At 40.1% G+C, this 25,758-nt stretch overlaps 1 protein-coding gene across 3 annotated transcripts in view; it reads left to right on the top strand.

Moving 5' to 3' along the window:
• The first annotated feature begins 2,994 nt into the window (after positions 1 to 2,994).
• USP49 (ubiquitin specific peptidase 49) overlaps positions 2,995 to 25,758 on the top strand; it is a 54,216-nt gene continuing 31,452 nt past the window's right edge. For 2 of the 3 annotated variants that reach the window (XM_060773051.2, XM_060773053.2), the window contains exon 1: positions 2,995 to 3,083. The gene's annotated coding sequence lies outside the window, so the exon portion shown is untranslated. Of the gene's footprint in view, positions 3,084 to 3,294; positions 3,710 to 25,758 lie in introns of those variants that run through there. The other variant, XM_060773052.2, reaches the window with a different exon arrangement.

Genomic DNA, 25,758 nt, shown 5'->3' with positions numbered 1-25,758 from the left:
TTGTCTTCTCCAAGCTTTCCGGTCTTCTCATTATGTGGCTAAAGTACTTCATCTTTGCCTCCAATATTCTTCCCTCCAGTGAGCAGTCGGGCATTATTTCCTGGAGTATGGACTGATTTGATCTTTTCCTCCAACACCACAGTTCAGAAGCATCTATCTTCTTTCGCTCAGCCTTCCTTATGATCCAGCTCTCACATCCATAGGTTATTAAGGGGAATACCATTGCTTTATGCAGATCTTTGTTGCCAGTGTGATGTCTCTAGTCTTCACTGTTTAATCGAGATTGGTCATTGCTTTAATCTCAAGAAGTAAACGTTTTCTGATTTCCTGCTGCAGTCTGCGTCTGCAGTAATCTTTGCGCCAAGAAATACAAAGTCTGTCACTGCCTCCATGTTTTCTCCCTCTGTTTGCCAGTTATCAATCAGTCTGGTTGCCATAATCTTGGGGTTTTTTTTTTAAGCTTTTTTGCTTTCTTCTTTCACCTTGGTTATAAGGCTCCTCAGCTCCTCCTCGCTTTCAGCCATCACTTCAATATTTATTTATCGTATCAGGAGCAAACCAAGGGAAAAGTAAACAAAAAAGCCCCCACATGAAACTTGGCATTATATTAAATGTCCTTTGACCAGTAGCTGGCCACTTGGAGTGCCTCTGGTGTTGCTATAAGAAGGTCCTCCATTCTGCATGTGGCAGGGCTCAGATTGCATGTTGTGCTCTACTTTGTGGCCCCATTTCTTAAGGTTGGCTCTGCATTTCGTGGTGCCAGAGCTCAGTCTGTTCAGTGCCTTCCAAGTTGCCCATTCTTCTATGTGCCCAGGAGGGAATCTCTCACTTGGTATTAGCCAAAGATTAAGGTTCTGGGTTTTAGTCTGCCACTTTTGGACTCTCACTTGCTGAGGTGTTCCTGTGAGTGTCTCTGTAGATCATAGAAAACTATTTCTTCATTTAAGGCGTTGGCGTGCTACCTGATATCTAAACAGGGGATGGGCCAGAGATGTCACTGCGTTGGTCCTTTCACTATTGGTTGCTACTTCCTGGGGGATGTTAGGTTGTGCAATACTGGCTAAACAGTATAATTTCTCCAGTGGTGTAGGGTGCAGACACCCTGTGATAATGCAGCTCAATGTGATAATGCGGCTCAATGAAAATAGCCAATTCAATATAGTCATTTGAAAAAAAAAATACCTCTTAGGGCTACACCTTTGTTAGGATCAACTAAAATATCTCCCAAATACTCAGAATTTTTAAAAATTCTCCATAAACCTTCACCAGCCTGGATTTTCCTAAGCAAAGGCCAAGAATCTGTGGTCTTATCATCAGAGTAGTGGATACGGGCTAGGATTTGATGGTGGATTTTGCATAAAATTACACCTATGTAATGCTAAGGTAAAGGTTTTCCGCTGGCATGTTGTGTCCGACTCTGGGGTGTTGTGCTCATCTCCATTTCTAAGCCGAAGAGCCAGCGTTGTCCATAGACCCCTCCAAGATCATGGGGTCGGCATGACTGCATGGAGCATCGTTATCTTCCAGCTGGAGCGGTACCTTTTAATCTACTCACATTTGCATGTTTTCGAACAGCTAGGTTGGCAGAAGCTGGGGCTGACATCTGAAGCTCACGCCGCTCCCGGATTCAAACCTGCGACCTTTCAGTCAACAAGCTCAGCAGCTCAGCGCTTTAACCCACTGCACAGGGTATTGCTTCAGAATGCAACATATGGGCTTTTGGTGGATAGGTTGCAAGACAGTTTGTGAAGTTATGAGCTGTTATTTCATACCCATTTCGGGGGGGGGGGGGAGAGAGAATCCACATAATAACTATGAGGATCAAAATCTCTGTATATTATTTGCTTCTCAGCAGAATCACACATATTCAGTAATTACCCCCCCCCCTTTTTTTTTTAAATTTTGCAGTCAATGGATGTGTGCAAATTGGAGGAGATTTCCGTGTAGGAGATCCATTGTAAAGATGATTTCCACACTTTGAAAAAAAGAAAAACAGCAGTACTTAAAGCCACCGCGTGCTCTTTTCCCAGGAAAGTAGGAAGCACGTCCAAAACATTTCACCCATTCATTCCTTTTATGGAGTTGCCCTAAGATCGAAACTCTTATGTAAGCCAGGCCTGGGCAAACTTGGGCCTTCCCTCCAGGGGTTTTGGACTCCAACTCCCACCATTCCTAAGGGCCTCGGGCCCTTTCCTTTTCCCCTTCAGCCGCTTAAGCAAGCTTAAGCGGCTGAAGGGGAAAAGGAAAGGGCCCGAGGCCCTTAGGAATGGTGGGAGTTGGAGTCCAAAACCCCTGGAGGGAAGGCCCAAGTTTGCCCAGGCCTGATCTAAGCCATAGCCTCTTCCACAAGGCTTCAGAGTCCCCATAATTACGGTGGCGCCTGTTATGTGCGTACACGTGTCCTGGAAACACGTGTGAATCCGCTCTCGAGGCGACACGCGGCCCTCTCTCTTGGCGGCGCCGTCTCCTGAGGCCTGCGCTGAAGAAACTCGTGCGGTCGGACAGCCGGTCTGCCGAAATGGGTCTCTGCCCCTTTAAGAGTCCCTTTGTCTCCGAAACATCCTTATTTACCCTCCTGTGATTCAACCAAACTTCACCCGCCTCCCCCTCCCCTCGATTCACAAAGCCTTCGCGCGTCACGAACTGCGGGGGGCGGAGCTAACATTCCCCCCTCATCAGAAACTGGGATTTTACCAAGCTCCGCAAATGCCGTAAAAACCTGCATTCGGTTAAACAAGAGAACGAGCGCGTTCTCCCTAGTTACGCAACTCGCGCAAACTGGTTTTGAGGCAATGAGCCCCTACGGCGGCGCCACTTGCGTAAATCCAAGAGAGGTTTCCCGTTTCCCGCTCTTTCTTTTACCCCTTTCCTTAGAAAGGCCTTTGCGCTGATGGCGTAAGCGAGTCGCCGCCGCCGGAGAAGGAGGGTGAGAAGGAGAGGCTTTCTTAGTGTGGCGTGCGGTTCGGCCAATGGGAGCTCGGGGAGGCGAGAGGCTCGGAGCCAATGGCGGCCGCGGGGGGCGTGTCAGGCACCGGTTGGGGTGTCTCGCGCTTGGTGACAGCTCGCGCGTGCTGATGATGGCGGTAAATAAAGGGGCCGGGGGTGGGGAGGGGAGGGGGGCTTTACTCTCTCGGGGCACAAACGCGAAATTTGAAAACCAAGACGGGGAAGGGAGGGGGGGGTAACAAGGAAAGCTTTTCGTGGGGCGCGAAAGGGCGCCTCACGTGGGACCCGGGGGGCTGGAGGGAGAAGGAGGAGGGGGCCCTGACCCCCGAGTTGGGGAGGGAAGGAGGGAGGGAGGCAGGAAGGGGGCTCCTCCCCTTTGGGGCTCTTGTCTTCCGGCGGGGCCTGCCCTGAGGGGGCTTTCTGAGGGCCAGGCCGACTCCAGCCCGACCCCCAAGTCCTCAGTGGCTCCCTTCGTTGGAGAAACGCGGGGCCGAGGCGCAGAGGGGGGCCCCATTTTGGCCCTGGCGAGGAGAGAGAGAGAGAGAAAGAGGAAGCCACCTCTGACCTCCTGAGAGTTTTGTCAGGATGCCTGAACCATCCCAGACCGACCCACCGCTGCATTGTGAACGCTGGAGACCCTCTTCGCCTCTTGTGTGGAGCTGGGGCACCCTCCAGTGCCTCCACAGCTGGGGATATGTCTCCTAAACCCGCTCTGTGTGTGGACCACAGATCCTGAGGGCTCAGGCAGAGAAACAACGAGAAAGTATGTAAGATGAGTTGTCGAAGGCTTTCATGGTTGGAATCAATGGGTTGCTGTGAGTTTTCCAGGCTGCATAGCATTCTCTCCTGATGTATTGTCGAAGGCTTTCATGGCCGGAATCACTGGGTTGTTGTAGGTTTTTCCGGGCTATATGGCCATGTTCTGGAGGCAATTTTACGCCTGACGTTTCGCCTGCATCTATGGCAAGCATCCTCAAAGGTAGTGAGGTCTGTTGGAAGTAGGAATTTTTCTTTTTTTTCCTATTCCATTTTTCCTACTTCCAACAGACCTCACTACCTCTGAGGATGCTTGCCATAGATGCAGGCGAAACGTCAGGAGAAAAATTGCCTCCAGAACATGGCCATATAGCCCGGAAAAACCTACAACAACCCATTCTCTCCTGATGTTTCACCTGCATCTATGGCAGGCATCATCAGAGGTTGTCAGGTTTGTTGGAAACTAGGCAAGTTGGGTTTACACCAGTTCTCAACCTGGGGTCCCCAGATGTTTTTGGCCTTCAACTTCCAGAAATCCTAGCAGCTGGTAAACTGGCAGGGATTTCTGGGAGCTGTAGGCCAAAAACATCTAGGGACCCCAGATTGAGAACCACTGGTACAGGCTTTGAAGCTGCAAGGCCATTCAATGCTAATCAAGGTGACCAATTGCAACATTCCCACTTGCCTCCAGCAAACAAGAGTTCTTTCTCCCACTCTGGATATTTCACAGATATATAAACCACATTTTTCTAGTTTCCAACAGACCTCACAACCTCTGAGGATGCCTGCCATAGATGCAGGAGAAACAGGAGAGAATGCTTTCGAAACACAGCCGTTCAGCCGAAAAACTTACAGCAATCCAACAAGAAAGTATGTAAGATGAGTTGTTGAAGGCTTTCATGGCCAGAATCTATGGGTTGCTGTGAGTTTTCCAGGTTGTGTGGCCATGTTCCAGAAGCATTCTCTCCTGATGTTTCGCCTGCATCTATGGCAGGCATCCTCAGAGGTTGTGAGGTCTGTTGGAAACTGGGAAAATGGGGTCTGTACATTTCACACCTACCTCCAACAGACACAATTTCTTTCTCCCACCCAGGACATTCCACAGATATATAAACTGCATTTTCCTAGTTTCCAACAGATCTCACAACCTTTGAGAATGCCTGCCATAGATGCAGGCGAAACGCCAGAAGAGAATGCTTCTGGAACATGGCCATAGAGCCCAAAAAACTTACAGTAACCCAACAAGAAAGTATGTAAGATGAGCTGTCGAAGGCTTTCATGGCCAGAATCAATGGGTTGCTGTGAGTTTTACGGGCCGTATGGCTATGTTCCAGAAGCATTCTCTCTTGACGTTTTACTCACATCTATGGCAGGCATCTTCAGAGGTTGAGGGGTCTGTTGGAAACGAAGTAAGTGAGGTTTATATATCTGTGGGATGTCCAGGGTGGGAGAAAGAACTCTCGTCTGCTTTAGGTACGTGTGAATTTTGTAATTTGCCACCTTGATTAGCATTTAATGGCCTGCAGATTCAATGCCTGGCTGCTTCCTGTCTGGGGGAATTACTTGTTGGGAGGTATTATTTGGCCCTGATTTATTATTGTCTGGAATTCCCCTGCTTTTTGAGTCTTGCTCTTTATTTACTGTGTAATTTTAGAGTTTTTTAAATACTAGTAACCAGATTTTGTTCATTTTCATGGTTTCCTCCTTTGTGTTGAAATTGTTCACTTGCTTGTGAATTTCACAATGGCTTCTCTGTGTAGTCTGACATGGTGGTTGTTAGAGTGGTCCAGCATTTCTGTGTTCTCAAATAATATGCTGTGTCCAGGTTGCCTAAACACGAATCAAGGAACATGAAAGGCACTGCAGACTAATTCAACCAGAGAAGTCAGCTATAGCAGGTCACCTGATGAACCAACCTGGAAATAGCATGTTGTTGGAGAACACAAAAATGTTGGACCGCTCTAACAACTACCATGTCGGACTACACAGAAAAGCCATTGAAATCCACAAACATATGGACAATTTCAACAAAAAAGCAGGAAGCCATGAAAATGAACAAAATCTGGCTACCAGTTTTACAAAACTTTAAAATCAGAACAGTAAAAGAAAGAGCAAGTCCCAAAAAGGGGAATCCAGACAAGAATCAGTCAGGGGCAGCTAACAACTCCCAACAAAGAAACATGGCCATACAGCCCGGAAAGCTCACAGTAGCTCTATGTAAGATGATTTAAGTGGACAAAAACACTGGGCTGGCAAGAAGATGGAAATTAAAGTTGAAGGAGGCTAGATGGACATCTGTCAGGAGTGCTTTGATATGAGGTCAGAATAGTCTATTTCAGACTTACGATTCTATAACATGCATGGGCAAACTTCAGCCATCTCTCCAGATGTTTTGGGCTGCAACTCTCATAATTCCTAATAGCCATTAGGCTGTTGGGAATTGTGGGAGTTGAAGTCCAAAACACATGGAGGGAGAGCCAAAGTTTGCATATGCCTGTTCTATAGGTAAATGTAAAATCATAAAAGGAAGTGAAGCCCTGTGACTTAGGGAGCTAAACATGTTTAGTCTAGAGAAGAGAAGGTTAGGGGGGATGACACACGATAGGCATGTTTAAATATTTGAAAGGGCCTCACATTGAGGAAGAGGGTAAGCTTGTTTTCTGCTGTTTTGGAGACTAGAACACAGCAGAGCAATGGATTCAAGCTGCAAGAAAAGAGATACCGCTTAAACATGAGGAAGACATGGTTTTAATTGATTTTAAGTTCATAGTTTTATGTAGCAGTTAGCTATTATGATTTCTCTGTGTACTGTATGTTGGCATTGAATTTTTTACTATTAGTATGTTCTAATCCGCGTTAAGTCCACCCAGGGGTGAGAAAGGCGGTATATAAATACAGTAAATAAACAAGAACTTCCTGTTGCACAATGGGATATGCTACATTGGAGTGCGGTGGAGGCTCCTTCTTTGGAGGATTTTAAACAGAGGCTGTCTGTCAGGAAAGTTTTGATTATGTTTTCCTAGAATCAAAGAGCTGGAAGAGACCCTATGGCCCATCCAGTCCAACCCCCCTGCCATGCAGGAAAAACACAATGAAAGCACTTCCGTCAGATGGCCTTTGCTTAAAAGCCTGGATAGGAGCCCCCACCACATGTTTGAGGCAGAGAATTCCACTGTTGAACAACTCTCACGGTCAAGAAGTTCTTCCTAATGTTCAAGTGGAATCTCCTTTCCTGTAATTGCCCCCCATTGCTCCAAGTTTAGTCTCGAGAGCAGCAGAAAACAAGCCTGTTCCCTCTTCCTTATGACATCCTTTCAGATATTTTCGTGCAAAGCAGTGGGCTGGACTGGATGGCCCTTTGTGATGTCTTCCAACTCCATGATTCTAAGACATGGGTTGTGCAGGATAATGCAAAGAGAGCAAGGGCTGTGCATATCAATTGGCAGGAAACGAATGCGGCCCTTAATGCCTGGAAACAGCAAGAGTTGAAAGAAGGGACTTTTCACAACAAGCAGTGGATGTTACAGAGAAATACTGTGTTGTGTTGTTGTGGGTATTAGTATAGGCAGCATGCACAGGACGTAGAATAGTGATGGGCAGTAGGGTGGTGTTGCTAAGCCGTGGTGTGCTGTTCTTTGTTTGTGAGGAGAAAGATGCCGAGGTGATTTGTTTCAATTATTGTGGGTTCTAGCTTCTTTTTTCAAATGTCGTGCTCTGAACCATAATCTGTGAATTCTACGGTATTTTGCCTTTGAGTTATACTCATTAATATAAAATTGGTTTGAGAAAAGGTGTTGCTTTTTAACTCATTGCTGTTAAGCATGCTTAGCAATGCTGGGTAAGTTGTTTCAAGAATGAAATCAAGCAAATAAGAATATTTACAGCATGGACCAAGCTTTTGCAACAACTAGTTTGCAAATGCTGTTTATCACTCTGCTGTTGAACTCACTGTTGTTACACAATTCTCACATGTAAAATTAGTAGGTTAACAAAGATAATCATTTTGTTACAGTCCTACTCCTATCTTCTTATTTTTGTAAGGAAGTTGCATATATTAATGTATGAAGATTTTTGTGCTTTAAAACATGTTTTTATTTAGGTATTTACCAATTGTTAAGTAAAATTAAGCCTGTTTTCTTGGGAGTTAGGTAGTTGTTTTACTGGATGTGTATGATCTTATAGTGATAACACATCACATAGGCAGTCCCAACAGTTACCTGCAAACTTAAGATCTAAATGCTGAGCTTCTTCTTGTTTCAGAATATGTTGATTCTTTGATCATTATAGAGAAGGAAGCAAAACTTGTTTGTTTTATTTATTTGAAGTTTTCCTCTTTTCTCTCCACCATCACATTGTTATAGAAAAAGGGCCAAGGATATGCCTTAATTTTAAACTGATTTGTGTGTGTGTAAATGATGTTGAAAATAAAGGCAGATGTACCAAGTTAGGCATTTCTAATTCTGTTTCATTCCTAAGCCTCTTGAGAAACCTACTACTTTTCTTTCGTTTCATTAAACTAAGTTTAATAGGACCAAAGATAGTTTTCAACCCCTCTAAAACAAATGTAAATTTCATGCTAAAGTTCTAGAGGCTTAGAAAAAATAATTCCAAAATAGACTCCGTATATGCAATTAACAGGAACTAATCGATAATAGGAAAATATTTTATATCTCCTTTTAAGTTCTTAAAGAGGAAGCATCATGGCTGTAGATTTCAAAATTAAACCACTTTTGTCAGGTTTCACGAAAGACTGATGATGGGAGATGAAACAGAATTGCATGTAATTTGTTGGTAACATAAAACATAGACAACAAAACTTAAATCATTAGCAGTTTTGCTAACAGGTGATCTGCTTCATTATTTTACAAAGGTTCATTAATATTTAAAGTTTAAAGACAGCAGCATTGATTTTTCTTTATAGAATTTCAGTTCATCACATTTCACTTTTGTTTTGCAACTTTGTCAATGAAAATTGTCGACTTTATTTTTCTTACTTTATTTATATAAAGTACTTGGCATTACCTGTTGTTATCACTGGTTAGGTTTCTTTGATGTTCAAGATCCTGGAGGGTAGATGAGATGTTGGATGCTGGAAGATATTGGAAGCTTCTGGAATAAGGCCAAAAACCAATGGACATGTTTTATATGTTATAAGAAGACTGGAACTGGCAGAAACAATACATCTCTGGTGACTTGGGGAAGGGAGAGTGGGGGGGGGGGGGGGGAGGAGCACAGTATCAAGGAGGCGGAGATACCTCCCCTTCTGTCTTATGGAGGAGCTTATTTATTATGCCCAGCCTGAGATGATTTGAGCTGTTACGTCTTTGAAGGGGAAAGTTCTTATAGTAAAAGGGAACAGGAAAAAAGGGAATGCTGTTGATAGGAAGAGGCAAGAAAGGCTATTTTTCTGATGTGTTCTTGAATGTACCCAAATGAATTTTGTTGAGTACTGTTGTGGGAAAACTGGTCAACATTTTTGTGTAGAAAACAGTGATTTGGGGGGATACATAGAACAAACGTATATTTTATGCAATTTATTTTATTATATTAAAATCTGTGGAAGAAATGTTTGTTATCTAGAACTGAACACATTTCATCTATTTTGAGTGTTGGATTTACCAGGAAACTTGGATTATTTGAGCCTTGTCTTGATCACTAAGCTTGCTGAATGTATTTCATTGCTTTCTGAATAATTCGACTGGAATGCTAGGAGCAATCCATAAACACTGTATTGCAGAGTTGAACTGATATTATTGAAAGACTCCTTTTCTATCCCCCCCCCCCCTTTAAAAAGTGATGGTGAGAAAATAAATTAGGACTGCATTTTTAAAATGTATAACACTTTCCACCAAGGTCATTTTTCTGGGTGAAATTGTCTGCTCTCCATATACACTTGATATTCGATTCAGTGGAGAAACTAGATGAGTTGTTACTGTTCCAAAGGGGCAGTTATTTGGCAAAGCGGCAATTCCACCACCAGGTATAACTTGGCACTCATAGCAATGTATTTTGAATGAATTGGATATTGTTTTAAGGCATTTGCCAAGCTTTGGAAATCTAGTGATTTGTGAGCTCTGAGTATGAAAAAGAGAGTGGGAAATGTAGGACTAAAACCTCTGTACTTTTGGGAAAGATATACCCTTAAATATTCTCCAATCTCCCAGTTATTACTCAACATGGGGAATACTTGATTGCGGGCACCACTAACTAGAGCAAAGATTTTTCAGTACAAGATTAATGTAAAATCTAATACTATAAGCCCAGCCCACGCCTCACCCCACCTCCCAAAAAACCCCTCGCTGATCAGGGACAAACAACACGTTGTTGCATTCTCTGATTACTCCCCCTTGCAGCAGGAATGTTTAAACAGTAATTCCACCAGTAATTTTGTTTATTGTGATATACTCATCTGTAATAAATTGGCATTCTGATTTCTTTTTCCCTTGACACACCCCTGGTTTGTTGTGTAGGAACTGAATGTCATGACAAACAGAACATGGTTTGGAGGCCCATAGTGTGTTTAGTTTGGGTAAAGAAAAGTGAAGCAAGCAGAGTCCTTGGATCTCAGCAGAACAACTTCTTCAAGCACTCAGGTCCACTTTTAGAGTAGCTTTTTGGATTGCTCTAAAATTTATAAAACCACTGCAAAACATGATGGAAACAACTTCAAAACATGTAATCTGTTTAATTGGAAAATTAGAGCAGCAGGGACCTATATATTCCCAGACTGGGAAAAAGCTGGAGGTTGTAGTAGTTGATACCAGATTTTCCCCAAAAGAAAATTAGAAAGGCCTGTTGAAGACAGATACATATCAATGTTTCATAGGTTTCAGGTCATAATTTTTATGAAACAGATTTTAACTCTTCACTAGGTGAATATACATTATAATGTAAATGACGAAGTTTGTAGTAGTTGATAAAAATGCTATTTAAAGTCTGGCATTTGTGAGACATTGATTGAATGTACTGTGTATACTCCTGTATATGCCTAGAAATGTTAGTAAAAAACTCAGCCCAAAAAACTTGGGACAATTTATCCACGGGTCGTAGTGAGTGCTTCGCCTTAACTGTTATCAAAAAAGGAATCATCCCATTCTCTGATTAGAGTGGCAAAAGGCAAGAGCTTAGCTCATCCCAGGAGAACCTAAAAGGTCCAATCCTCCCTATGCTTTCTACTGTGGTGTTGCTTTTTGGGGTTTTTTTTGGGGGGAGGGTTAGTGCTTGCATCAAGAAAATCACAGGAACAGTAGCCAGGAGTGGCTGGCCCTTTGAGGTGCTGCTGCTTTTCCCACTTCATGAAATGACTCTCAGTTTAACCGCAGGTCATAACAGATTCTATAGTTTGGCCTAAAATCTGCCCTCGACTTATACATGATATCAACTTATATACAAGTATATGCAGTGTATAAGATTTGCTAAAATGTGAAGGAATTATATGCGTATTTCATGTGACCTAGTCTTGTTTACAGAACTAATCACATATTGGCTTGTATATTATTGGACTTGTATGTTGCCGTTTTAAAAAGACTGTGGAATTAAAAGGGAAATGTATATTTATATGAAAATAGCTACAACAGACACTTGCCACTTATGATCCGTTAACTTAGAGATATTGCTAAGTTAAAAGAGTAAAGAAGTATTTTAGTCATCTGCTACTGTGTGTGATAGATTGTGATTGAATGTCTTACTGTTATGGATTATTTGTCCTCTTACTTGAATTTCTTCAGAATTTTCTTCTTGGCTATGCCAGGTTTTGTCATGCCTTTTTCTTTTTAGTTGGCTATGTGGTGTACGCTTTTTTACATAAGCTTCTGGGTACATTATAAGTACTTGAAAAGGCAGTGAATGATAGCCCTTAGCCCTCTTCAGGCCAGTTGTGTGCACCAGCTGCCAGTCATTAGATTTAATATTTTAGCATTTATTCTCATGCATTTGAGGATGTGTTGAAAGCAGAATCTCAAGCATGGTGGGTTTAGTGGCAGTTGTAGTGGCTGATGTAGTGGACATTCTAACTGAGAACTTGTGGTACAGAGAGGATCACACTAGGTTTTCTTTTTACCACCATGACATACTACTTAACTGTAAAATGTATTAATTAGTTTTGCAGGGTTATTATATTTTGAAAAGTAAAGGGGAACACATTTATTGACTTACTAGTTCAAGCTATCAGTCATTAAGATGACTCACTTTAAATACCAACAGTAGATAAGTTATGATCATTGCTAATTTTTTTTTATTGTGTCAGAAGCGACTTGAGAAGCTACAAGTCACTTCTGGTGTGAGAGATTGGCCGTCTTCAGATACGTTGCCCAGGGGACGCCTGGATGTGTTACCACCCTGTGGGAGGATTCTCTCATGTCTCGGCGTTGCTACTGAAAATATTTCTAATCTTAATTATATTCAAATAAGTTTTTAATGTATTATTTAATAATACCAACAATATCCCAACACAGCCTTGGTCTAGAAGTGTATCTCTTGTGCCTCTTCCAGCACATTAGGTTCCCCAAACAATCTTGTGAGGTATGGTGACAGAAAGGATACCTATCAAGGTGATTAAAAAGAGAGCTGGGGGCCGTGAAAGGCATGATGAATGAATGGTCCTAAGAAGGTGAAAACACGATATGATGCAGTAGCTCCTTTCTCACCAGAGTTTCTGTTGCCAACATTCCCCTTTCTTTCTCTTGCCACTCAGAGTGCCATCAGTGCAGAGTGTTGTTAAATTCACAAGCTTCAGTCTTAATCTTCCCTAATAGGATAATATCCCAATCGAATATTCTCTGTATCTGTTTCATTTTGTTTCATGGGTCTTTATCATACAAGACTCTTCTCCTCTCAAATAGTGTTGTTTTCAAAAGCGTTATGCAATCAGGACTGCTTTCTTCCCCGTCACATCTTTAAAATCTTTCCAGTATTATGCCCTTCATTTGTGTTAAGACCTAATCACATACCGCATTTGGCACTGCTCACCCAGTATCGCCACTTTTCTTAGTTTGGTACACATACAGAATAATGAATAAATGCTGTTTTATCTATAAGACTCAAATTCCCCTCTGCGTGGTGAGTCTGAGGCCTCTTCCATACAGCTGTATAAAATCCACATTGAACTGGATTATATGGCAGTGCGAACTCATTGTGGATTATCTGCTTTGATATTCTGGGTTATATGGCTGTGCAAGAGAAAAAGGGAGAGGGAATAAGAGAGAGAATCAGGAAATTGGCTACTCGGTTGGAAAAGGAGGGGTGAGGGAGGCAGTCAGCAAACGTTTCCCTTCTTGGCTTTTGTGACAAGCCCCAGAGGGATCATTTACAAATGGATTTTTTTCCATGGAGGAAAAAAAACCTTTTAATTGAAAGGAAATCAGATTGAAGTTTCCACTCCTTCTCCAATCACTGAGAAGCAAAGGGTGCCTAAGCCGTACTCATAGCATGCCTATGGACCACCTCAACGACTCAAAACCATCATTAAACTGGAATTAAACTTTCAAGATGAAATTCCAAGTAGAATTATAATAGGAAAGCAGGTAATAATAGTTTTCTTGTGTTACTACAAATGTATTCCAAAATGTCTCTTGTGGGAGAACAAGAGACTAGGGATGATACCATGGAATAAACCCCAACTGAGAGTACTATTTTCTTGCTGTAGTTGTGATTTACCTGCCTTGTGACAAAACAGACAGATTGATTATACAGGCAGTCCCCCAAGTTACGAACAAGATAGATTATGTAGGTTTGTTCTGAAGTTGAATTTGTATGTAAGTCAGAACAGGTATATTTTAAAAGTGTAACTACAGCCAAATATATATAGAGAGAGAGACAGAGCACTTCAGATAGCATATAGAAGAATTAACATCCCTGTGGTGTTTGTTTTCCTCTGTGTGCCCCTGTTCTGAAGATTTCACCTCACTTTCTGTCCCGATGATAATTAGATTTTGAAAAATTTGGCTTGTTGTGGAAACAAGGATAGGTGATAAAGCTTCAGTGGCGACACCTTTTCTTGGATAAACATGTTAGCCTTGAAAAAGGGGCATATGTCTACCAAAAAGAGGATGTATAATATCCCCCAAATTATGTTAGAGGTAAAATATGAATAATATTTCAAAATATGTAAATGCGTAAACATAATCTATATAAGTTTCTTTCTCGGGCTAGCTTTATTCATACGAAGATGTGCACATACTGGCAGGAAAGATTTCAACAAAAACAATTGAAAAATGAAAAGATATTGTTATTCTAGATAAAATTATAGGATTAACTTAGCAATAGAGATTCTCCCAATTTTGTTTATGCCTTCATCCAATACCGTAGTCTCGCCCAATGTACTTATTTCATGCTTATATTGTAGCTAGACACAAGTGGACATAAGAAATCTTGCTCGTATAGTCAGCAACCATTTTTTTAAAATGGAAGAGCACCTCTCTAGGAATTTCTAGGTCTTCAAGAACAACTCTTTGGGAAAATTCCTTTGGAAGTGAACACAGAATTACATTGAGGGACTTAGAGATTCCCAAATAAATCTTCTTCCTAGAAATCTCTAGGTCCTCTAGCATGACTGGTGGGAACTGACCATAGAGTCACACTGGAGGACCTAGGGAATCCTAGAGAGAACATTTTTAAAATCAAGTCTGGGAATAACCAAATGTATAAAAGCCAAACTATGAATGTGGAGGGAAGGCTGTACAGGAATTTGTTTCTACCCAATAATACACAAATTTGTCAACACTGCTGAGTCAAACATGCCCTACAAATGTGCTGTTCACTTGAACAACTGTGTTTGTATTCGTCATGCATTGGTGTATCTATTTCAGATCAGTTTGCATGCTATTGTGCTGTTCAGCTGAACCATTTACTGGCTGAATTCACCTGAGTCACTGTTTTAATAATCCATACATATTGCAGGGTTTTAAATTTAGTAATAATTTTAACAGTTTCACATAGACATTTTCATAGTATAAGTATCCTATGGAGTGTGTAATTAGGTTTTCATGGCAGTAGATTCTGTTGCTGTCCCACAGTTTTCCACACTTCTTAAGCAGGAAAAGCCTTGAATGTGAGGTAGTAGCAAATCAGTGTTTAAATTATGTCTAACATCCATAGTTCTGTTTGAAATGTAAACATGAAGAGTTAAGGTTCCTGTTCTGATTTTTGCTCTCTGGATGCACAAAACTGGATGTTAAATGTTTTTAATGTTCTAGTAGCTAGTATTTTGAACTAAGTATAATATAAAATCAAATATTAACTAGAAAATAATATCTATATCTAGGAAACTGCAGATTCCCCATTTTAGATCATTGTAGTGACATTAAAGAGTGAGTGTTCTTGTGAACAGTCTCAAAATCTGTCTCAGTGCTTCTTTTCTTGCCATTAATCCTCTTGCATGAAACTCTTACAGTAATTTTAAAAGTAATTTATTCTTCAGGAATTGTGTAATATTGATATATAACCAGTTTGCTTTAGCTGTATTTCCCACATTTTTTAGACCAGGGATGTCCCAATTTTGACATAGCATGTTACTTATTCTTTTTTCCTTTTTGTAGTATAAATACAGGCAGTTCCTGAGTTACAAACAGCTGACTTACAAACAACTCACAGTTAAGAATGGGAGTGAAACAATAGGAAGTAAGAAATCTACCCCTAGGAAGAGAAATTCATTTTTGAAAGAGTTATCATGGGGAAAAGGTGTGTCCACTGAAGTTTTCTCACCAATCCTTATTTCCACAACAAGCCAAATTTTTCAAAATCCAATTATCACAGGGAAAGAAAGTGAGGTGGAATCTTCTGAATAGGGCACAGACAGCAAAACAGACACCACAAGGGTGATAACCCTTTCCTATGCTATCCAGAGTTTGTATGTATGTTTGTATATCTATCTATCTATCTATCTATCTCTCTATCTGTAGTTAAATTTTTAAAAAGCACCTCTTCTGACTTGCATACAAATTCAACGTAAGAACAAATCTATAAAACCTGTCATGTTCATAATTTGGGGACTGTCAGTAATTGGATATATCAGGGATGGTCTTCCTCAAAGCCCTGGAAGAATTAAAACGTATTAAATTGGACTTTAGATTAAGTGCATATGTCTAATATCTGCAATGTTTCTCTTTTTTTATATAAAAATAATGCTGAATGGGCAGGGAATACACTTGCCATGTGACAGCTCAGAACGTGGAAGATTTGTGTAGAAACTGACAAAGTACATCATTTGTGATGGGGTGAATATATTATCAGTTTTTCTTAAAAACAAAGGAAGAAGACGATCCTGCTTTCTGTCTTAAATGGGATGAGGGCCTTAGTGATGACTGAGTGAAAAAATTAACTATTGTTTGAATACTTGCTGTATACTGAATAATGCTTGTACCTTGTTTTTAAAAAAATAACTTTGAGGTATCTTGAGGTAGACTAAATGTAATAAGAAATGGAAAATTAGTGTATAACATCCTTGCATGTTATTACTTACAGCAATTCTCACTTGATAATGCTAACTTTAAAGTGCAGAAACAAGGCGAGAAACTTCTGCTGTTGTAGGTCAATCAATTTGTTAGCTAAATGTTAAAATCTGTCTTCCTTTAAAGTATTCTTAGAATCTGACTATAAGCTAAAGCTAATCCTACTTGAAGAGAGGTCTTTAGTCTTCAGTTAGTCTTCTTCCTTCAATTCGCCAAATTTGTTCTAATAGATCCCCCAAGATTGGAAGGCACCAGCAGGGTTGTACAGTGTAGAGGGATTTTCATATCCCAATACTTTCTGTTTTGCAGTAGAAAGGAAATATTTGAATATAATTTTAACATAGAATCATAGAATCAAAGGAGACCTCATGGGCCACATGCCAGAACTTCTGCAACAATAACTACAATAGTCTCCTATTTCAGTACTAACCAGGGCTCATCAAGACCAGAAAGAGTCTATTGTCTTTAGGACATTTAGGTCCTTACTGGTCCCTACATGTGGCAACTTTCTTGCCAACTTTTGTTCAGAGAGAGCTTGCTAGTGCCTTCTCTAAGGCTGAGAGAGTCTCTCTATTGTCTTCCCAATAGACCTAGGAAGTCATAATTTTTTTACTTCCTAGGTCCTAGTCCACCACTAGGATTTGGAGCAGCGAGTTCCAATTACAGGAAAGGGGATTCCATCTCAACATTAGGAAGAAATTCCAGACTATAAGAACTGTTAAACAGTGGAACTGTGCTTTGGAGTGTAGTGGAAGCGCCTTCTTTGGAGACTTTTAAATTGAAACTGGATGTCCATCTGTTGGGGGTAGTTCGCGCTTCTCCTGCATTGCAGGGGATTGGGCTGGATGGCCCATGAGGCCTCTTTCATTCTGCCACCTTACACCATGTCGAATCTCCATACATTTGATGCATATTATAAATCTGAGCTTACTTTTATTCTTTTAAGAAAACGATGCATTTTTCACATAACTTACTGTAGGTTTTTAAAAAGAAAAAAATATCCCTTTTCAGCAAAAGAAAAAAAAATCCAGTGTCCATGTCATGTAACGTTCTGCTGCTTGCACTATATTTTCAAAACTACTTATTTCTGGGTTATCAGGTTTTTTGGTAGCTTTGCTTGTGTAGCAAGCAGATTGACAAATGGAGATCAATCACATAAAGCTAATCCTGCTGTGGAGATAAAGCACCTAAAGGGTTTTATGTGTTTATATTCTACAGTATATGCCGTGCTGTTCCAAAGCTTAGAAGCCAGGACAGAAAAAAGTGGCAACCCACTGTCTTATGCAAGATATGTTTAGTTTCAAGACTGATGTTTGACCACTACTGAAATGACTAGAGAATATTTTATAATTATTTGTGAAATTATTCATAACATCAAAACAGAAAAAATGGAGAGGATATTCTATTAACATTATAGCAAGTAGCACAGCCCGGTATATTAGACCATCTGAATTATATTCTCTAAAGTTAAACATCTTATTTTGCTTTGCTTATGAAATACATTATCTTTAGGATGCCAATACCATTTGCTGTTGTGAAGTAATTTTCAACTACAGTCTTTCACAAAACTTATTTGAAACATGCGTTTCTCGCCTATTTTTCTTGTCATGTATTCATGGCTTCCAAGTAAATAAAGCTACCGTATATTGTTTCTGGGATGCAGATAATTAGAGATCAAGTAAGAGAAAGAGGATTGGTAGTACTAAAACAAAATTACTCTGGTGCTTAAATAGCACATTGCTAAAGCTCTCTATATAAAGTCTACTAAATTTATATAAAGGCCCCCTGGAAATGGAAGAAAATCAGTTTCTGAAATATTGCATGAGACTGGATGTGACATGTGCTTAGTGGAAGAGAAAAGATATGTAAAAGGGAGGGAAATCTAGAATATTTTAAGAAATGATTATATTCAAACCTGTGAATATGCAAGCACAATTAAAGTAAAACAAAAAATAGAAACATTTGAGACAGTCTGTTTGAGACCTAATTTGTCTGAAAAAGGAAAAAGAATCTTGACAAATACCATACCATGGCCAATATAAGATCTGTGATAGTTGATTTTTTAAAAGAAAAGTATGTAGATAATTCTGTAAAATGAGATACATTTGTAAATTTCTTAAAATATAATAATGTTATAATATAATAATTACTTTTTTACCAGGCCTCTCCCTGCAACTCGAGCCAGGATACAACATCATTAAAACAGTAGATAAAACACTATTAAAATGCAAGTTAAAATCCACTGATAAAATGCAGATTAAAATTTACAACTTAAAATTGACCGGTTAGGCTTCCCAGAAGAGATGGGTCTTCAATTGTGTCTTTAAATTGTTTGTAAATTACTACATACATTATAGTATTCATATAGACAAAAAATCTTGAAATTGAGTTCTTCAACGTAGTTTTTAAATTTAATTAAATTCTTCCGTTTTGATGTGTGCTGTAGAAACATTGCTGAGGACCCAGGAGCATGTTCTAGGATGCAAATTTACAGCATTTGAAGTGCTTTGTGATCTCTGAGAGCCACATCAATACACACAATCCTGAGTATTTGCTTTAGATCACACTTACACGGAGTATTTGCTTTAGAACAGTCTAGAGTACTGCAGAGGAACATACAGTTCTGTAGTGATACACTTAATTCACAATAATTGTGTAGTGAATGGAGAAGCAAGGCATGTTTTTGCACACTGTCTCTATGTATTGTATTGGTCATGATTGTTAATATATACTGAACAATAAACCATGAAAAATTAATGCTATCATACCAAATGTCTTGCTTTGTAGGGAGGAGGTGATGGATGTAGGAATTCATTGTTTTTATTTAACTGCAATTATAATTTTTCCATCTATTCTGAATCCTTCTGTATATGACTTACATAGGATATCAGCTGAGAAATCATAACAAATTAGAAATATGACCTCTTAGATCAACTTTTACTCACCCAAGAAGTGCCGCCTTGCATCTGTTTCATTGGGTGGCTTTAGATCCCATTGAGAAATATTGCCCTACAGCTTCATTTACCCTCAGACATACAGTTCATGCTGTGAAAAAGAAAACCACAAATGTTTGAAGTTCTGATCCTTTTTTTGTTTTGTTTTTTAACAAAAATGTCAATGTATGTGGAAAGCTTTCTTGAAGTACTTCTAATAGTGAACATTCAGATTACTTGAGAAGTGACATGTGATCAGAAATGCTATATGCATAATCTAAAAATGAAATCTGGTTTGCATTTCTGTTTCACTAGTGCTTTGTTCTCCAGGCTTCTGCAAAGGAACAGCGTCTGTGATCCCTATAGATTCTCTATTCCAGTTCCAACAGAACCTGAAAATAGTTTTTCAGTTTTTTTTAAAAAAGGCAGGTCATTAAAGCATTTTGTTTGCCAAGCCCTTCAGTGTCATGTCTAATACAATTGCACAATAAAGAGTGAATTTTAAAACCACGTAGTTTGAAATTGTTGTGATTCTGCAAACTAATCAAGTAATAAGTCCTGTCACAGGTTTGTATGACATCTGAGGATTACTTATCATTACTGTTTCTGGCTTGCCAGTGTACAGTGATCCATAAAAATAAATGATTTATTTGGTTTTTGTATTCTACCTTTTATCAAGCTACTATCACCGTCTAACATATCAGATCAAATATGGACCAGATTTTGGTATCTAGTACAGTGTGTCTTCATGCATTGCAATTAACTGTATGGTTTTGTAGATCTATTTAATATCATATGAAGTATAAATATGGTTAGGATTGAGTTATCAGTAGTATGTGTGCAAGTGTGTATTTTATGTCTGCGCATTATCATACAAAGTCTGTCACAGAGAGTTTATTCTCTGGGACAGTTTGTTAGGAAATTAGTTCCATATGTAAAAGAAGTACTTCCTTTTTTGTACATTTCCAAATACTTATAAAGGCTATTTTTGTATATCAGGTACACTTTTTAAAAATAAAATCCAAATGAGAGAGAGAAATGCAGTGAGTATCCTTTCACTCCAGCTGGTTCCTAGATGCAGTCAAGGTAACAGAGTTTCTGCCAAGTCCTATTCCAAGCTGGGAACACTCCCTTAATCATCCAGCTGAAGGTCAGGGTTGCAGGATAGCTGATCTCTAGAAGTGCTTTCTTTTCCCTTAAAGAAATCCTGATGTTAAGTTGCATTACTTGTTCCATATGCTGATTGCCTTTAATTTTTCAACATTATGCTACTTTAATCAGGATATTATATAACAGTTTGGTTTTATTTGCATTTCTTCCTCACACATTGCAGCCTTATATGCATAGCTTGAGATCCAGTGTGTTGTTGTTGTTGTTGTTGTTGTTGTTGTTGTTGTTGTGTACCTTCAGATAATTCCTGATGTATAATGACCTTAAGGTGAAGCTCTGTCATGAGGTTTTCTTGGCAAGATTTTTAAGAGGGTTTTTTTTCTTTACCTTCTGAGGCTTAAAGAATGTGTTAAGGTCACCCAGTGGTTTTCCCTGAGTGAACTCAGAATTGATTCCATGTTTTCAGCATTGTCACTGACTCTCACGCTACTAGTCATTCGGTTTATATTCTGCCCTTCTGCTATGAATTAGATTCAGATTAGTTTGTCTTGGTCATAAGCCTCCTACTTATGGGAAGCAGTAAAGGTTTAAAAATATTTTAAGTTCTTGTTTCAAGTTCGGGGGTGAATAATAATAATAATAATAATTATTATTATTATTCTCAAAAATTCTCAAAAGCAAGCTCAGTGGAGGCAATACCATCAAGGCTATAAACACCTGGGCCATACCTATCATAAGATATACTGCTGGCATCATAAACTGGATGCAGGCAGAACTGGACAATTTGGACAGAAAAACAAGAAAACTCATGATCATTCATAATTCACTACATCCTCGCAGTGATGCTACCTGCTCTATCTGCCTAGAAAGTCTGGTGGCAGAGGATTTTACAAGTAAAACAAGCAGTTGAAGAAGAAAAACACACCCTTGCAGAATATGCAAAGGAAAGCCGAGAACCTGCTTTGATTGAAGTCAATAATTGGAAACTTCTCAAAGCACAGCAGACAAAAAGTCAGTACAAGAAAACTGCACTCCAAACCAGAGCTGACAGCTGGCACAACAAAGCATTGCATGGGCAGTTCCTTGACAAAATTGATGGAAAAGTTGACAGGGAGAAGACCTGGTTATGGCTCACGAATGGAACACTGAAGAAGGAGATAGAAGGCCTGATTCTTGCAGCCCAGGAGCAAGCCATCAGAACCAATGCAATTAAGGCCAGGATCAAAAAATCAGCGGATGACCCAAAATGCAGACTGTGCAAGGAAGCTGATGCAACCATGGACCATATCCTCAGCTATTGCGAGAAAATCACACAGACGGACTACAAACAGAGGCACAACTCTGTGGCCCAGATGATTCACTGGAACTTATGTCACAAGTACCTCCTGACAGCAGTAAAGAATTGGTGGGATCATAAACCCGGAAAGGTCATGGAAAATGAACATGCAAAAATACTGTGGGACTTTCAAATCCAGACTGACAAAGTTTTGGAACACAATACACCAGACATCATGATTGTGGAAAAGAAAAAAGTCTGGATTATTGATGTTGCCATTCCAGGTGACAGTTGCATTGAGGAAAAACAACAAGAAAAACTCAGCCGCTATCAAGACCTCAAAATCGAACTGCAAAGGCTCTGGCATAAACCAGTACAGGTGCTCCCAGTGGTCATCGGCACACTGGGTACCGTGCCAAAAGATCTCAGCCGGCATTTGGAAACAATAAACATTGACAAAATCAAGATCTGTCAACTGCAAAAGGCCACCTTACTTGGATCTGTGCGCATCATTCGAAAATACATCACACAGTCCTAGACGCTTGGGAAGTGTTCGACTTGTGATTTTGTGATACGAAATCCAGCATATAGATCTCGTTTGCTGTGACATACTGTGCTTTTGTGTCAATAATAATAATAAGAATAATAATAAACAACTTTATTTGTATCCCACCACCTCTCCCTCGGACTCAGCACGGCTTACAGTATTAAAGGCAAGTATTCAATGCCAACAAATAAATACATGCATACATAACTTAATAAAACATGTAAAAACACAACAGCAATATATTATAAATTAACATTGCAGTATTCTCTCATAAACACTCATGTACTTACAACATGCAAAAAATTGAGTTATAAAACTGATGCAGTTATTTAGCATCCTTAGAGCTGTTGCAAACTAGCCTCCTGCGGGAGCAAACTATGCTAGCACGTCCACGCCTCTCTCCCCGCCCCTTTCTCCGCCTCTTTCTCCGTGCCAGAGCAGTCTTTCCTTTGCTAGGGCAGCATTGCCAGCGTACTCTCGTTGTTGAATTCTGCCAACAACGAGAGTACACTGGCAATGCTGCCCTAGCAAAGGAAAAACCACTCTGGCACGGAGAAAGAGGCGGAGAAAGGGGCGGGGAGAGAGGCGCAGTCTTATGACGTCATGGACGTGCTAGCACAGTTTGCTCCCGCAGGAGGCTAGTTTGCAACGGGTCTTAGAGCCGCCGCAAACTAGGCTCCTGCGGGAGCAAGCCTTGCCAGCACGTCCCTGACGTCATGAGGCTGCGCCTCTCGCCCCCACCCCTTTCTCAGCCTCTTTCTCCATGCCAGAGTGGTTTTTCCTTTGCTAGGGCAGCATTGCCAGCGTACTCTCTCAGTTGGCAGAATTCAACTGAGAGAGTATGCTGGCAATGCTGCCGTAGCAGAGGAAAAACCACTCTGGCACGGAGAAAGAGGCTGAGAAAGGGGTGGGACGAGAGGCGGAGTCTCATGACGTCAGGGATGTGCTGGCAAGGTTTGCTCCCGCAGGAGCCTAGTTTGCGACGGGTCTAAAGTCTGTTCCATCAGATGGTTTGTTTATCATTTCTTTATAAATGAGTGAAGCACCTGAAAATGAAATAGATTAAAATGTTTCCATGACCATCACTTTTTCTTGGTGGCATGAAAAGGGGACAGAGTTCAAAAGCAAAGCCATTTTAGTTTGTTAAAACAAGTACACAGGACGGATGTGCCTGATGTTCAGGATGGATCATTCCCCTCAAAGGACCAGATTAACAGTCATGGTGCAAAGGATGATTTGTAATCCAGCTGTAGTCTTCCCTGAATTAGGGTGGCAAGATCTATATTGGAATACCACAATAATATTGTGACAGTCTTCTATTTGTGTTTTAAATGTGAAGTTCAGATGTGTTTTCCTGGAAAGTTAGTGTTTGGGACTATTTCCTGTAATATTATTGTCTTGTAGGAAGATGGTTTCTCTGTAATTTTTGCAGCTTTGCATTTTTTTTACCTATCTGTTCAATATTCATTTTATACATAACATGTGCATTCCTTAACTCTACAAAAGCTTATGCTACCTACCTACCTCTTTCTCTCAGTCTCAAAGGTGCTACAATATCTCTTTGCATTCTGATACAGACTAAGGGCACATCTACATTGTAGCATTAATGCTGTCTGCCATCACTTTAATTGCCCCGGCTCAATGCTATGGAATCCTTAGTTGTAGCTTGGTGAGACCCCAGCACTCTTTATTATATAGTAATGTATAATAGTAACATATTATATAGTAATCTATATAACAATATATAAAATATTGTATTTATATCTTACATAGAAAGAAGGAAAGGAAGAAGGGAGGAAGGAAATGAAGAAAGGGAAGGAAGGGAGGAAGGAAAGGAAGAAGGAAGGAGGGATAGGTTGAAAGGGAAGAAGGGAAAGAAGGAAAGGAAGGAGAAAGAAAGGAAGGAAGAAAAGGAAAGAAAGGGAGGGAGGAAAGAAGGGAAGGGATGAGGGAGAGAAGGAGTGAGGTGGAGTGTGGCAGAGGCAGCTACCTCCCGGTCTGGATGTTAATAGGAAAGAGAGAGTGTGTGTTAAATGTGTGCGCGTGTTGCCGGAGACAGCCGATTAGCTCAAACTGACAGAAAGGAAGGAGTTGAAAAAGAAAGCAGAAGGATCTACAGAAATGAGAGAGAAGAAGAGGGAGGAAAGGAAGAAGGAATTGGAGGAGGAAGAAGGGAGCAGGATGCAGAGGAATGGGAGAATTCAAAAATAAAACTTGTTTCTGCCTCTTTTTTTCTTTCCTCCTTCCTGCAGTGAAGGGAGGGAGGCAAGAAAGAGTTTGCGAAGAAGAGAATAGTCTCTCTCCCCTCCTCCCTCCCTCCTGCCTGCTGCTTCCACCAGGGCATCTTGGAGGAAGAGGAGGCGATGAAAGGGAGGGGGGCAGCCAAGAGGAAGAAGGCTGCTGCTTCTGTTGGCGAAGGAGGGACTTTAGGAGCCCATCCACCGTCGTCCTCCTTTTCTTCCTCACTTCTAAAACCTAATGCTTTAACCGCTGGCTGTTTCCCTGTGAGAAGGAGGGGGTGTGGCCATGGGTCTCTTTGTAGGCATGCAGTTTCTCCATTGTGGACATGCAGTTTAGAAGTCGTTTCTGCTTTTTGTTTTCATTGTTTTTTGTTTTGTTTTTTTGAGTGAAGGACATACATTGGGTTGTTAGGTATATCGTGTCCAAATTTGGTGTCAATTCCCCCAGTGGTTTTTGAGTTCTGTTAATCCCACAAACGAACATTACATTTTTATTTATATAGATGTCAGTTAAAGCAGTGTCAAACTGGATTATTTCTACAGTGTAGGTGCTCCCATAGTCTTGGAAGACATTTTGTGTAACAGTTCATACTCGTAACAATAAACAACATATTCCAAGAATGTAAAAGTCACCTTCCACAAATCGGAAAGGATGCAATGCTTTTGTAAAATTGTTTATAACAGATTTTAATTCCCACATAGCCAGCTCGGCTCCCCTTCCTTGTGGCCTTTGTGATATAATTGACAGAAACAGATACTTGCTAGTATTTGTAGTGCTGATTGGTTCATCAGTTTTGTCCATCCTTCTATTCCTCCCTCCCATATTACATACCTCTGTTCAGAAGGATTATCTTATAAAGAAATTAAGGTGTGCATGCTCTTCTGATTGATTAATCTTGTGTTGCACTGGAAGGAGATAAAGGATTGTGATGTCACAGGAACCAACTGGTGAGCATTATGCACAGCTGGCTTTTACTGCAAACTAGCAGAACTAGTTTTCTCTGAATCTCAACTCCAGAAAAGAATACATACATATTTGAAAATGTGCTGAGTGTGCTTCCAAAGTGGCCCAGATGCCCCATTAATGTGTACTTGTATGACCTCTTTGATTAGTATTTACTCATTGATTTACAGTAAGATATTTTCCTAATCAGAGAAAATAAGAGCATTTACTATTTGAGATGTATCTATTATTGTCCAGAATCTCCAAAGTTTAATTTGTTGAAAATTGCAAGGAAATTTGTTTTGTTTTTTTCTTCGTTTAAACCTCATGATTATAATATCCAAAATAAAATAAATAGATCTATAAGCTGATTTAATTTTAGTTTTTATAATTATTGTTAATAGCATTGTTAAGATTCTCTGAATTGTATGACCTGGTCCCTTGGAATGGGACTTCTAGACATTAAAATAACAGCTGTCACCCCTCCTTTCTGTCTTTCCATCAGTTCTACCAGCTTACCTACTGCCCATTGTCAAGAGAATTGTTAGTGAACATTAATGT

This window comes from Anolis sagrei, chromosome 4, assembly GCF_037176765.1.
Source record: "Anolis sagrei isolate rAnoSag1 chromosome 4, rAnoSag1.mat, whole genome shotgun sequence".
In the NCBI taxonomy this organism is placed as follows: Eukaryota; Metazoa; Chordata; class Lepidosauria; order Squamata; family Dactyloidae; genus Anolis; species Anolis sagrei.
Note: the sequence above shows the minus strand (reverse complement) of the source record. Positions and strands in the feature narration are given on the sequence as shown.